The following is a 15,636-nucleotide window of genomic DNA, read 5'->3' as shown; positions in this document are numbered from 1 at the left end:
ACTCAGGTATGAAATATTGCGTGACTATGCTTTTTGGCCACACATGTTGAGAGATGTTCAAACCTTCTGTCAAGGGTGTCTAATCTGTCCACAGTTCCAACCCACTGCGCCAACGCATAGAACGCCATTGCAGAAAAGGGGGATGGTAATGCCATGGTCAGATATTCAAATTGATTTTATTGGTCCAGTAACAAGGTCATCAAGAGGTAACAAATACATGTTAACCGTGACATGCCTGTTCACTAAATGGGTAGAGTGCATCAGTGCACCTAACAATAGTGCTGAAACATGCGCAGCATTGCTCATCAACCATGTGTTTTCCAGATTTGGTTTGCCCCAAAGAATCGAGTCAGATTGGGGAACCCACTTCACTAGCGAAGTGATGACCAAAATGTGGAAAATACTAGGGTTAAAAAGAAAGCTCCATATTGCTTATAGAGTTGCCTCAAGTGGTGGTGTAGAGCGTTACAACCAGTCCATTGTTAAAATCCTCAAAATGTTTGTGAGTGAAACGGGTAAAGACTGGGATGTAAAACTACCTCTTGTCTTAATGGCATTAAGAGCAACTCCAAGTAGTGCTACCAAGATGTCACCTTTTGAACTGATGACTGGTAGAAGAATGGTTCTACCTCAGCATCTACTGTACCATACATCAGACCAGAACTTGATAAATGCTGCCAATACCCATCAATATATGGAGAACCTAAGAAAGCACCTGCAACATGCCTTTGCATTTGCTCAAAGGAATTTAGAGAAAGCTGCAACTGCCACTAAAACCTATTATGATCTCAAAACATCAAAAAAGGAATATGCAATAAATGATAAAGTTTATCTTTATAACTTTGGAAAAGATCAGGTTAGGGAGAGGAAATTTCTTCCATCATGGAAAGGTCCTTTTGTCATTACTGACAAAATATCTCCAGTGGCCTATAAAATAAGGATCCCCAAAAATGAAAGTTTCATAGATAAATGGGTCCATATCAATCATTTGCGAGCGTGTCATCCTAGGTCCCAACTACAAGTCATAGAGGGAGAATGAAGTGTCATATCCCCAAATGCACTTAAGACATACTGTAGTTTAAAGATGCTTAGCTGATGAACATGAAGGCTCAAAAATGGCGGACCTTCTTTATAGAAGACTTTTTATGATGTGTACGGTCAACACACTCACCAAATACCACTGACTTTAAGCCAATTCAAATACATGTGTCCTACATCTATTTAAACTGGAAGGGGGATTTATGTCAGGGTATAAGAATATCATCAAATAATATACACATGTATACTTATAAATAATAATATATCTGTGTACACTAAATAATTCATTTTGTTTATGGAACCCAAAATGGACACTGTATTTAAACCAGCCTCCTCCCTCACTCATCAAATGGATTGCTTGTAGAACAAAGAAATGTTTTCAAAGTAATCTTAGAGAAAACATTTGGTCTACTTAACTTAAACAACCATTTCAGAGAAAAGACAGATTGCCTCAAAGATAATCATCTGTATATTCTATGTATTCCTCATCTGAAAACAGAGGACTGTTTTCAAAAGATGTCCCACTGAGGCGTGAATTTAAAATCCCTATCAGATGATCGATGACCCCTATTTCTACTCTGAAACCATCTATATTCTGCGTCTCATAAATTTTGGATACAACAGTTCTATTCCACTATAAACCCCCCCCCCCTGCCAAATGGTTTTGGCTGGGTGAAGACATGTTTATACTAATTAAAAGATAACATAGTTTTTGAATCCCTCTGAAATCTCTCACTCAAATCTTTGTGACTTGAAAAGAAACCGATGCTAACAGACACATGTGATAACATCACAATGGCCACTAAACCGAATTAGTTCCTGCCTGTATATTGAGGCAGTAAAAATATGACCAGTTGAAAACACAAACAATTTCAGGGATTGTAATTTCTAACAAACCACAAGTTAAATGACCCCTATTGAGTTTCACATGTACAGAGAACAGACAGATTAGCATTTAAAGTCTCTGTATGGCATAAATAAGAATATATTCAGACAACATATTATATATGAATATAGAAATTTGAGAGATTGTCTAATTTTCTAATATTACATGAAGATTTGCTAGGCTTGATAGGTGACTATTTTAATCGGTCTAAAATGTCTAACTGTGTGGAATAATAACCTCTGTGCCTCTGTATTTTTATTTTCAGACATGTAATGACAGGATGTCCTATGAATGTGAACCATAGACAAGATTCATGCATTCAGGATTTATTAAAAATATGAAATATATTATATTCAGGTTGAAATAAAATGCAATGTCAGGATACTGAATGCTATTTTTGAATGGATTTTAAATGCTATAATTTTGGAAATTAGCAGTATAATTGCTTTGATATAATATAATGTTAAAAACATACTATATTTCATAATAAATAATCAGAATAAATAATGTGACATAATGCAAAACATTTGAACATATAACTTATTAATGTAAGGAAATTATGGCATTTATTACACATTTTAAAGAAATATGTTTACATGTTAGAAATGATTAAAATGTATTTCTGTGTTGTTGTCATGTTGCCCCCCCGGTGTTGTGATGCGAGAAATACAGCCAGAAGGCCTTCTGGCTGTTAAAAATGAAATTTCCCAGGGCCAATCCGATAAGATATCCCAGATATCCAATCCTAGACAACCTTCTGTTGGGCATTTCCAATCTCACCAATGATGGGTACTGATCAAAAAAGGTGAGGGGTGAGATCAGAGGATTTAACCCCAAGCATTGAGAGAGAAAGGAGGCTGCTGGCTAACTCTGGTTAACTTTTTGACTGGTAAACCGTTTTTGCTGAAGGACAAATAACTGCTGCAGTTATAAAAAAAAACAGCTACTTTTATCCTCCATATGCAGATATCCCCAATTTTGGTATTCTGAGGTGAGATTGTTTCTTTTGAGAAATACTGGATATCGATTTGTTTATTTGGTAAAGTATATATATTTATATATATATATATATATATATATATATATATATATATATATATATATTAGCTTATATTCATAGTCCTGTATAGGGTTAAGTTCATCTTTGTATGCTAAGTAATTTATCTGTGCAAAATATAGAATATATATATATATATATATATATATATATTGAGCCAAGACGAAGTAAAATATGAGGGGCTCTCAGTGAGAAGAAAAGTGTATGTTAACAGAAACTGGGTGGTATGAACTCAGCCGAGAATAATGTCAGTAGTCGCAATATGAACAAATGAAAGTGTGAACAATGTGTCAAGTGGTATAGAAAATGTTCCCACAATTGGTAATAACCAAATGATTGAAGGTCAGAGGGGTCTAATTGTAGTCGCTATAAATTGTTACAATATACAATATTAGACTACGATTCAAATATAGAGCACACAATAATAAACCATAAACAATAAACACTCATAGATAATAAATTGTGCAAAAGACCCCAAGTGACAAAAATACAAATCAAATGCGCTAAGTACAAGTGTTAAACACACAAATAGTGATAAAATGACAGTCCTTAGATGATACTAAGTAGAAGTGGTGAGAGTCCCGAAGCTGTGTGGCACACTTTCCCCTCAGGGGATTCTACTTACTCTCCTTGACCTCAATCAATATGAGGTAAGTGTCGCACAGGGTAAGTAGAATAAGCTCCTTCGTGGTATCAGGTGTCCACCGGCTTGGAAATGTCTCCCGGCACCTCCGCTCACATATATAAATGAGAAGAGAGAGAACAGTAATAGTGCAACCCTGTTGAATAAAAAGTACTGTGCACAATCAAATTTTAAGAATCTTACTCACACAGTACAACCTCAGATGTGTATGAGGTATTTTATTAGCATCAATAAATAGCAATCACTATTACAAACTGTGTTAAAAGCGAGTTCTTTTCAAAGTATCCCCAGTCCAAACTACCGTTATCTGGCATTGGCTGTGAGGTGAAACAAGAAGTCCTAACGCGTTTCGAAGGTCTGGGACATATACGACCTTCTTCTTCAGAGGAATTTACCGACTGTGTAGTTATCCGTCGGATTTATTGTGGAGCTGCGACACGCCCCAGTCTGTTTCAATTGGTTCTCAAAGAATCACGTGTCATCCGGTTGCAGGTACAGTATGAAGCTTGTCCTCCATAGTTGTTACTGGCTAAGATGGATAATCTTATTTGTAAGTCCAAAGATTATTGAGGCTTTTTTGGAGAATGCACAGTATCTATTAAAAAGCGGCCAGATGGTGCTTATCCGTGCTCATAACTGATTTACGTTACATAGTTAAAAAGAACTCTATTTGTTAATAAATAAATAAATACAAAACACAAAACACGCAACATATAGAACATACATCATATAGAATTGCATTTTAAAACTGCATCTTAGAATTGCATCTTAAAAGTGGAGATCCTATTAACAAAAGTTAAAGAAATTTATTTAAGGAGATTTATTTAAAATAGAGAACAGTTATGCTATTTGCTCAAAACTTATGTTCAGAGTGGTATTATTCCAGGGATATGAACGCGATATACCGCTATTTATCTTCCTGCCCAGATCACATTAGTTGTAATAAAAACTAACCTATATCTGCAGGCATGAATATAAGTATTGTAGTGAGAGTCCCTTTCTATTAGGAGCTAGCTCTTTAGATTTTAAAAACCAATATACCCTATAAAATAATTTATTAAAACCCCTAATTAAGACTTGAAATTTTTTTTAAATATATATACTTTAGGAATACATGATTTTATAATGGAGGATACCCTGACTAGAATTATCTCTAAAAATTAAGTTTTAAATTTTAAAATATTAAAATAAATGAGAGTAAAACTATACCTTCAATGGCAAGCATGAAAGGAGGGGAGAATGTTTCCAAATACCAGGATGCCATAGTTGTGGTCTCATATTTTGGCATTGTACAATCTTAGGGGATTTGATAATTTGGAGAATACAAAAGGTGATTGTGTATATCCCCTGTTGATTTTCTCTTTTTTTTTTTTTTTTTTTTTTTTTTTTTTGGGGACTTTTGCTGTATGAATACATATTTACTTACATTTAGTACACTCATTGTGTGTATATACAAGTGTCCATCCCTTTATCATGTAAGGAAAGCTGCCAGGTCTATGTCTTTATTGAGACCTTTCGGGTTCAATGAACCTAGAGTATAGATCCAGTATGTCTCCCTTTTTCTAAGTTTTAAATCCCTATCCCCCCCTCTTTTGTCATTTTGTACACACTCGATTATTGTCCCTTTTAAACAGGTAGGGATTTGGTCATGTTTTTCTCTATAGTGGGCTGATAGGTTGTGTTTCTTCTCTCCAGATTCAATGTTATTAATGTGTTCTAATAACCTCTTTTTAAAAGGTCTTGTGGTCCTCCCTACATACTGTAGGCCACACCCACATTGCAATAAATACACGACGTATTCTGTTCGACAGTTACACAGGCTCTCAATTTTGTAATGTTTATTAGTCACTGTAGATATGAACTCCTTGGTTGGTTTATTTAATGAAAAATGGTGAGAGCAGGCTATGCAGTTTTTCCTGTTGCATTTAAAAAAGCCAATTGTCTCTTTATTTAGCCAATTGGTTTTAGTATTGTCTCTAGATTTTAGTTGGCTTGGGGCCAAGATACTTTTCAGATTTTGATTCCTTCTATATATTATCCTTGGTTCTTTCGAGGTAATTGGATTGAGAAGGTTGTCTTTTTTCAGGACATGCCAATGTTTTTTAATTATATTTTTTATTTCCAATGCGCCTTCATTATATGTGGTCACAAAATTTACCTGTCCAGAATTCACACTCCCTTTCCTTTGTTTTTGGTTGTTATGTTGTCCTGTATTGAGTAGTTGTTTTCGGTCCATGGTCTTGACTTTATTTATTGTTTCTGAAAGATTGTACGAGTTGTATCCCCTCGCTTTGAATCTTCTACTGAGATTCTTTGCCTCCTCGTCATAATCCTGTGTTTTTGAGCAGTTCCTTTTCAGCCTCTGAAATTGTCCCATTGGGATGTTCTGGATCCATTTCCTTTCATGACCAATTTTTGCATGGAGATATCCATTGCTGTCTGTGTCTTTTTTGAAAAGTTTAGAATGGATCTCATTATTCTCCTGAAATAAAATCACATCCAGGAAGTCAATCTCGTGTGGACTTGTCTTACTTGTAAACGATAAGTTGAAATTATTTATATTCAGTTTGTTCACAAACTCTTCCAGGAGAGTAGAACTACCATCCCAAATTAGGATGATATCATCTATATATCTGCCCCAAGCTACGATATTGGGTAAATAGGCATTATTTTGCCAGATGACTTCCTCTTCCCAGAGGCCCATATAGAGATTAGCGTAGCTTGGGGCAAATTTTGTCCCCATTGCTGTTCCGGTGACTTGTAGATAATACTCCCCTTCAAAGAGGAAGAAATTCTTTTCCAAAGTGAATCTGATGGCTTCTAGCAAGAAGGCCTGTTGGTGTATATGTAGGCTATTATCTTTTTCTAGCCAAAAACCAATAGATTGAATCCCCTTGTCATGTGGGATGTTAGTGTAGAGCGCACTAACGTCCATAGTGGCCCATAAATAACCATCTTTCCATTCGAGGCTGCTAAGTTTTTCCAGGGTATCTGGGGTATCCCTTAGAAAAGATTTCAATTTGGGTACTAGGGGCTGTAGGAAGAAATCTATGTACTCGGAGAGTTTAGCTGTCAGGGAGCCTATACCCGATACAATTGGTCTACCAGGTGGTTGTTGTATACTCTTGTGGACCTTTGGCAAATGGTAGAATAATGCCACCACCGGAGTATCGTTTTGGAGGTATTTCCATTCATTCTCATTTAGAATCTTCAGGTCTCTTGCATCATCCAAGAGATGTTTATAGTTTAGAACAAATGTATCTAATGGATTAGATTTTAATTTTCGATATGTACTTGTGTCTTCCAAAAGTCTCCTTGCTTCCCTGAGGTACTCTGTTCTATTTTGGAGCACAATTCCTCCCCCCTTATCCGCTTCTCTGATTATGATATTGTCATCCTTTTCAAGGGTTTTGATAAAGTCTCTTTCTCTTTTAGTCAAATTGTCTTTTCTAATTTTATATTTTTCACACAGATTATCTAGATCTTCCTGAACCAGTTTAGTGAATACAGGAATACAGTTACCTTTGGCATTCACGGGGAAAAATGTGGAGTTGGGTTTAAGACTAGTATGGATTTTCTTTGTAGTTATATCTACATTATCTATTTGTAAACTCTCCATTTCTAGGGATTCCAATGTTAGAAGAGTTTCTTCTTCCACATTTTTGGGATTTTCGATTTGTTCTAGTTTCTGTTTCTCAAAGAACCTTTTCAGTGTCAGATTTCGTGTGAATTTGTTAAAATCCACAAATAATTGGAAGGGATTTGGTCCCCTCGTGGGTGCAAAAGAGAGGCCCTTTTCAAGTAAGTTTTGTTCATGGGGTAACAACACTCTGTTCGAAAGATTAAAAATTTTCATTTTTACATCTTGGTTTGTAGAAGATGAGTCGGTCTTTTTCTCTTTGCCCCTGGATTTTCTTCCTCCTCTGCACCCTCTAATTCCCCGTTTCCCCGTTTTTGTTGTCCCCTTGTTCTCCATTGGAGAATCTCCACTGTTGGTGGAGGGAGTGTATTTTTCTTCTTTTCCGATTTTCTTGGGTTGTTCTCTAAAAAATGAACTGATCTATTGCCCATAGCACTCCCTATTTCCTGGGGTTCTTGGCAGACATTTTCTCTCCAAGGCCCCGTTTGCCTTTCCAAATTTTGTCTGTAGCTATTAATTCTTTCCCTTTGGAAATTGGAATCATAATTGTTATATGGACCCCCAGTGTATCCTCTATTTGGCCTATCATTATACCAATAATTATGGTTCTGATAGGAGTTTTGTCTCCAGAATTGCTTCGGAGGTTCCATATCATATCTATTACTAGAATTATAATTATAATATCCATTTCTGTTGCCTAGCCTAGAATCAAAATGTCTTTCCGAATAATAGGAGTTATTACGGTGAAAGGGGTTGTTTTGCCTTCTTGAATTATAGTGTTTATTCCCCATTACTTTATTTTTCTCCGAATTCCTAGAAAAATACTGGCCCTGACAGCTATTGTTTGGTTCTCCCTTGTTTATCCCTTTTTGTGTTTTATTGTATGTAGCACTTCCCATAGTCCTCGCACCCTGAGCATTGTCCACTCCTATCTGTTTGCCACTTGAAAGCTTACCAAGATTCAAACTCTCATTGAGTTCTCTATATTGAATATTGGTAGAGAAATTTGGGGACTCTATTTCCAGCCAATTAAAATCTTCCTCCTCTCCCATGGGGGTTTCTGGTGGTTGATCTCCCCAGATTTCATCATCAGTAGTTTCTTCTCTTTCTTTCTTATTTATGTTATAGTCCCTATAGAATTTATTTAGTTTTCTAGCCTCAACAGATTTATCAAATTTATCTATTTTGTTTTTATTTTCCTTGTCTAGCTCACGGTAGTAAGTATCCCCTTTAAAGATATTTAGTTTTTCTCTAAGATCTTTAATTTCCAGTGAGAATGCCTCCACTTTTTTATTTCTAAATCTTATTAATATGTCTATCATTTTATTAGAGCATTCTTCAAGTGCAGTATCCCATTCGGTTAGAAGTTCCACCTCGGAACTGTCTATTATTGATTGTTTCTCTAATTTTAAGCCCTTTGGAATGATATTATATTTTTTGTATCTGGCCAGGTTATTCCCATCATGCCAATTAAGGATCTGTTTTTTACTTAGTTTTTCCAAATCACCTAAGAGTGCCTTAGGATCTATGTGTTGAAGGATCTCCGTTTCAGCTAGTGTGTCTTCAGTAATAGATAGATTTCTCGATCTTAGGCTAGGGTTAAAATAATCACCATATTCTAAATCCATAATGTCTAGTGTTTAGTTCGGCTATAGGGCTTAGAAGAACTTAACGTATATTATACAGTATTATAGCCAATTATATATAGATATGTAAAAATGAATAAAATATTGAAATATTTATAATACCTCTGTTAACTGGTATTGCTAATATGATAATTTAGGCAGCTGTAGGCCCTTTTGGAAATTAAAAAGCATACAATGTATGATATTCAATTCATAAATAGAGGCATATTCTTAATAAGAAAGTTCGGGTAATTCTGAGTCCCTTTTGGTAATTAAAAAAGCATACAATAGATGGATAATATTAAAAATCAATGGAATAAAATTTATATTTGTATAAAACAAATAGACAAACACCTGCAATGCCGCCACTCACTGGGGAGGGAAAGTATAGAGCAAAGAATGGGTTTGTGATATCAGCGCAAATTAGGTGTAAATCTCAGAAAATTCCTATTATGGAATACTAATAAAACACTATGCAGCCCCAAATTACCTATTAGGATCGTGGGATCCCCAAACCCCACAATCCTAATATAGAGAAAAAAAATTGAGCCAAGACGAAGTAAAATATGAGGGGCGCTCAGTGAGAAGAAAAGTGTATGTTAACAGAAACTGGGTGGTATGAACTCAGCCGAGAATAATGTCAGTAGTCGCAATATGAACAAATGAAAGTGGGAACAATGTGTCAAGTGGTATAGAAAATGTTCCCACAATTGGTAATAACCAAATGATTGAAGGTCAGAGGGGTCTAATTGTAGTCGCTATAAATTGTTACAATATACAATATTAGACTACGATTCAAATATAGAGCACACAATAATAAACCATAAACAATAAACACTCATAGATAATAAATTGTGCAAAAGACCCCAAGTGACAAAAATACAAATCAAATGCGCTAAGTACAAGTGTTAAACACACAAATAGTGATAAAATGACAGTCCTTAGATGATACTAAGTAGAAGTGGTGAGAGTCCCGAAGCTGTGTGGCACACTTTCCCCTCAGGGGATTCTACTTACTCTCCTTGACCTCAATCAATATGAGGTAAGTGTCGCACAGGGTAAGTAGAATAAGCTCCTTCGTGGTATCAGGTGTCCACCGGCTTGGAAATGTCTCCCGGCACCTCCGCTCACATATATAAATGAGAAGAGAGAGAACAGTAATAGTGCAACCCTGTTGAATAAAAAGTACTGTGCACAATCAAATTTTAAGAATCTTACTCACACAGTACAACCTCAGATGTGTATGAGGTATTTTATTAGCATCAATAAATAGCAATCACTATTACAAACTGTGTTAAAAGCGAGTTCTTTTCAAAGTATCCCCAGTCCAAACTACCGTTATCTGGCATTGGCTGTGAGGTGAAACAAGAAGTCCTAACGCGTTTCGAAGGTCTGGGACATATACGACCTTCTTCTTCAGAGGAATTTACCGACTGTGTAGTTATCCGTCGGATTTATTGTGGAGCTGCGACACGCCCCAGTCTGTTTCAATTGGTTCTCAAAGAATCACGTGTCATCCGGTTGCAGGTACAGTATGAAGCTTGTCCTCCATAGTTGTTACTGGCTAAGATGGATAATCTTATTTGTAAGTCCAAAGATTATTGAGGCTTTTTTGGAGAATGCACAGTATCTATTAAAAAGCGGCCAGATGGTGCTTATCCGTGCTCATAACTGATTTACGTTACATAGTTAAAAAGAACTCTATTTGTTAATAAATAAATAAATACAAAACACAAAACACGCAACATATAGAACATACATCATATAGAATTGCATTTTAAAACTGCATCTTAGAATTGCATCTTAAAAGTGGAGATCCTATTAACAAAAGTTAAAGAAATTTATTTAAGGAGATTTATTTAAAATAGAGAACAGTTATGCTATTTGCTCAAAACTTATGTTCAGAGTGGTATTATTCCAGGGATATGAACGCGATATACCGCTATTTATCTTCCTGCCCAGATCACATTAGTTGTAATAAAAACTAACCTATATCTGCAGGCATGAATATAAGTATTGTAGTGAGAGTCCCTTTCTATTAGGAGCTAGCTCTTTAGATTTTAAAAACCAATATACCCTATAAAATAATTTATTAAAACCCCTAATTAAGACTTGAAATTTTTTTTAAATATATATACTTTAGGAATACATGATTTTATAATGGAGGATACCCTGACTAGAATTATCTCTAAAAATTAAGTTTTAAATTTTAAAATATTAAAATAAATGAGAGTAAAACTATACCTTCAATGGCAAGCATGAAAGGAGGGGAGAATGTTTCCAAATACCAGGATGCCATAGTTGTGGTCTCATATTTTGGCATTGTACAATCTTAGGGGATTTGATAATTTGGAGAATACAAAAGGTGATTGTGTATATCCCCTGTTGATTTTCTCTTTTTTTTTTTTTTTTTTTTTTTTTTTTTTGGGGACTTTTGCTGTATGAATACATATTTACTTACATTTAGTACACTCATTGTGTGTATATACAAGTGTCCATCCCTTTATCATGTAAGGAAAGCTGCCAGGTCTATGTCTTTATTGAGACCTTTCGGGTTCAATGAACCTAGAGTATAGATCCAGTATGTCTCCCTTTTTCTAAGTTTTAATTCCCTATCCCCCCCTCTTTTGTCATTTTGTACACACTCGATTATTGTCCCTTTTAAACAGGTAGGGATTTGGTCATGTTTTTCTCTATAGTGGGCTGATAGGTTGTGTTTCTTCTCTCCAGATTCAATGTTATTAATGTGTTCTAATAACCTCTTTTTAAAAGGTCTTGTGGTCCTCCCTACATACTGTAGGCCACACCCACATTGCAATAAATACACGACGTATTCTGTTCGACAGTTACACAGGCTCTCAATTTTGTAATGTTTATTAGTCACTGTAGATATGAACTCCTTGGTTGGTTTATTTAATGAAAAATGGTGAGAGCAGGCTATGCAGTTTTTCCTGTTGCATTTAAAAAAGCCAATTGTAATTGGATTGAGAAGGTTGTCTACTCAATACAGGACAACATAACAACCAAAAACAAAGGAAAGGGAGTGTGAATTCTGGACAGGTAAATTTTGTGACCACATATAATGAAGGCGCATTGGAAATAAAAAATATAATTAAAAAACATTGGCATGTCCTGAAAAAAGACAACCTTCTCAATCCAATTACCTCGAAAGAACCAAGGATAATATATAGAAGGAATCAAAATCTGAAAAGTATCTTGGCCCCAAGCCAACTAAAATCTAGAGACAATACTAAAACCAATTGGCTAAATAAAGAGACAATTGGCTTTTTTAAATGCAACAGGAAAAACTGCATAGCCTGCTCTCACCATTTTTCATTAAATAAACCAACCAAGGAGTTCATATCTACAGTGACTAATAAACATTACAAAATTGAGAGCCTGTGTAACTGTCGAACAGAATACGTCGTGTATTTATTGCAATGTGGGTGTGGCCTACAGTATGTAGGGAGGACCACAAGACCTTTTAAAAAGAGGTTATTAGAACACATTAATAACATTGAATCTGGAGAGAAGAAACACAACCTATCAGCCCACTATAGAGAAAAACATGACCAAATCCCTACCTGTTTAAAAGGGACAATAATCGAGTGTGTACAAAATGACAAAAGAGGGGGGGATAGGGAATTAAAACTTAGAAAAAGGGAGACATACTGGATCTATACTCTAGGTTCATTGAACCCGAAAGGTCTCAATAAAGACATAGACCTGGCAGCTTTCCTTACATGATAAAGGGATGGACACTTGTATATACACACAATGAGTGTACTAAATGTAAGTAAATATGTATTCATACAGCAAAAGTCCCCAAAAAAAAAAAAAAAAAAAAAGAGAAAATCAACAGGGGATATACACAATCACCTTTTGTATTCTCCAAATTATCAAATCCCCTAAGATTGTACAATGCCAAAATATGAGACCACAACTATGGCATCCTGGTATTTGGAAACATTCTCCCCTCCTTTCATGCTTGCCATTGAAGGTATAGTTTTACTCTCATTTATTTTAATATTTTAAAATTTAAAACTTAATTTTTAGAGATAATTCTAGTCAGGGTATCCTCCATTATAAAATCATGTATTCCTAAAGTATATATATTTAAAAAAAATTTCAAGTCTTAATTAGGGGTTTTAATAAATTATTTTATAGGGTATATTGGTTTTTAAAATCTAAAGAGCTAGCTCCTAATAGAAAGGGACTCTCACTACAATACTTATATTCATGCCTGCAGATATAGGTTAGTTTTTATTACAACTAATGTGATCTGGGCAGGAAGATAAATAGCGGTATATCGCGTTCATATCCCTGGAATAATACCACTCTGAACATAAGTTTTGAGCAAATAGCATAACTGTTCTCTATTTTAAATAAATCTCCTTAAATAAATTTCTTTAACTTTTGTTAATAGGATCTCCACTTTTAAGATGCAATTCTAAGATGCAGTTTTAAAATGCAATTCTATATGATGTATGTTCTATATGTTGCGTGTTTTGTGTTTTGTATTTATTTATTTATTAACAAATAGAGTTCTTTTTAACTATGTAACGTAAATCAGTTATGAGCACGGATAAGCACCATCTGGCCGCTTTTTAATAGATACTGTGCATTCTCCAAAAAAGCCTCAATAATCTTTGGACTTACAAATAAGATTATCCATCTTAGCCAGTAACAACTATGGAGGACAAGCTTCATACTGTACCTGCAACCGGATGACACGTGATTCTTTGAGAACCAATTGAAACAGACTGGGGCGTGTCGCAGCTCCACAATAAATCCGACGGATAACTACACAGTCGGTAAATTCCTCTGAAGAAGAAGGTCGTATATGTCCCAGACCTTCGAAACGCGTTAGGACTTCTTGTTTCACCTCACAGCCAATGCCAGATAACGGTAGTTTGGACTGGGGATACTTTGAAAAGAACTCGCTTTTAACACAGTTTGTAATAGTGATTGCTATTTATTGATGCTAATAAAATACCTCATACACATCTGAGGTTGTACTGTGTGAGTAAGATTCTTAAAATTTGATTGTGCACAGTACTTTTTATTCAACAGGGTTGCACTATTACTGTTCTCTCTCTTCTCATTTATATATGTGAGCGGAGGTGCCGGGAGACATTTCCAAGCCGGTGGACACCTGATACCACGAAGGAGCTTATTCTACTTACCCTGTGCGACACTTACCTCATATTGATTGAGGTCAAGGAGAGTAAGTAGAATCCCCTGAGGGGAAAGTGTGCCACACAGCTTCGGGACTCTCACCACTTCTACTTAGTATCATCTAAGGACTGTCATTTTATCACTATTTGTGTGTTTAACACTTGTACTTAGCGCATTTGATTTGTATTTTTGTCACTTGGGGTCTTTTGCACAATTTATTATCTATGAGTGTTTATTGTTTATGGTTTATTATTGTGTGCTCTATATTTGAATCGTAGTCTAATATTGTATATTGTAACAATTTATAGCGACTACAATTAGACCCCTCTGACCTTCAATCATTTGGTTATTACCAATTGTGGGAACATTTTCTATACCACTTGACACATTGTTCCCACTTTCATTTGTTCATATTGCGACTACTGACATTATTCTCGGCTGAGTTCATACCACCCAGTTTCTGTTAACATACACTTTTCTTCTCACTGAGCGCCCCTCATATTTTACTTCGTCTTGGCTCAATTTTTTTTCTCTATATTAGGATTGTGGGGTTTGGGGATCCCACGATCCTAATAGGTAATTTGGGGCTGCATAGTGTTTTATTAGTATTCCGTAATAGGAATTTTCTGAGATTTACACCTAATTTGCGCTGATATCACAAACCCATTCTTTGCTCTATACTTTCCCTCCCCAGTGAGTGGCGGCATTGCAGGTGTTTGTCTATTTGTTTTATACAAATATAAATTTTATTCCATTGATTTTTAATATTATCCATCTATTGTATGCTTTTTTAATTACCAAAAGGGACTCAGAATTACCCGAACTTTCTTATTAAGAATATGCCTCTATTTATGAATTGAATATCATACATTGTATGCTTTTTAATTTCCAAAAGGGCCTACAGCTGCCTAAATTATCATATTAGCAATACCTGTTAACAGAGGTATTATAAATATTTCAATATTTTATTCATTTCTACATATCTATATATAATTGGCTATAATACTGTATAATATACGTTAAGTTCTTCTAAGCCCTATAGCCGAACTAAACACTAGACATTATGGATTTAGAATATGGTGATTATTTTAACCCTAGCCTAAGATCGAGAAATCTATCTATTACTGAAGACACACTAGCTGAAACGGAGATCCTTCAACACATAGATCCTAAGGCACTCTTAGGTGATTTGGAAAAACTAAGTAAAAAACAGATCCTTAATTGGCATGATGGGAATAACCTGGCCAGATACAAAAAATATAATATCATTCCAAAGGGCTTAAAATTAGAGAAACAATCAATAATAGACAGTTCCGAGGTGGAACTTCTAACCGAATGGGATACTGCACTTGAAGAATGCTCTAATAAAATGATAGACATATTAATAAGATTTAGAAATAAAAAAGTGGAGGCATTCTCACTGGAAATTAAAGATCTTAGAGAAAAACTAAATATCTTTAAAGGGGATACTTACTACCGTGAGCTAGACAAGGAAAATAAAAACAAAATAGATAAATTTGATAAATCTGTTGAGGCTAGAAAACTAAATAAATTCTATAGGGACTATAA

Source organism: Bombina bombina, chromosome 4, assembly GCF_027579735.1.
Source record: "Bombina bombina isolate aBomBom1 chromosome 4, aBomBom1.pri, whole genome shotgun sequence".
NCBI lineage: Eukaryota > Metazoa > Chordata > Amphibia > Anura > Bombinatoridae > Bombina > Bombina bombina.
The sequence above is the reverse complement of the archived record's forward strand: the minus strand, read 5'-3'. Positions refer to the sequence as shown.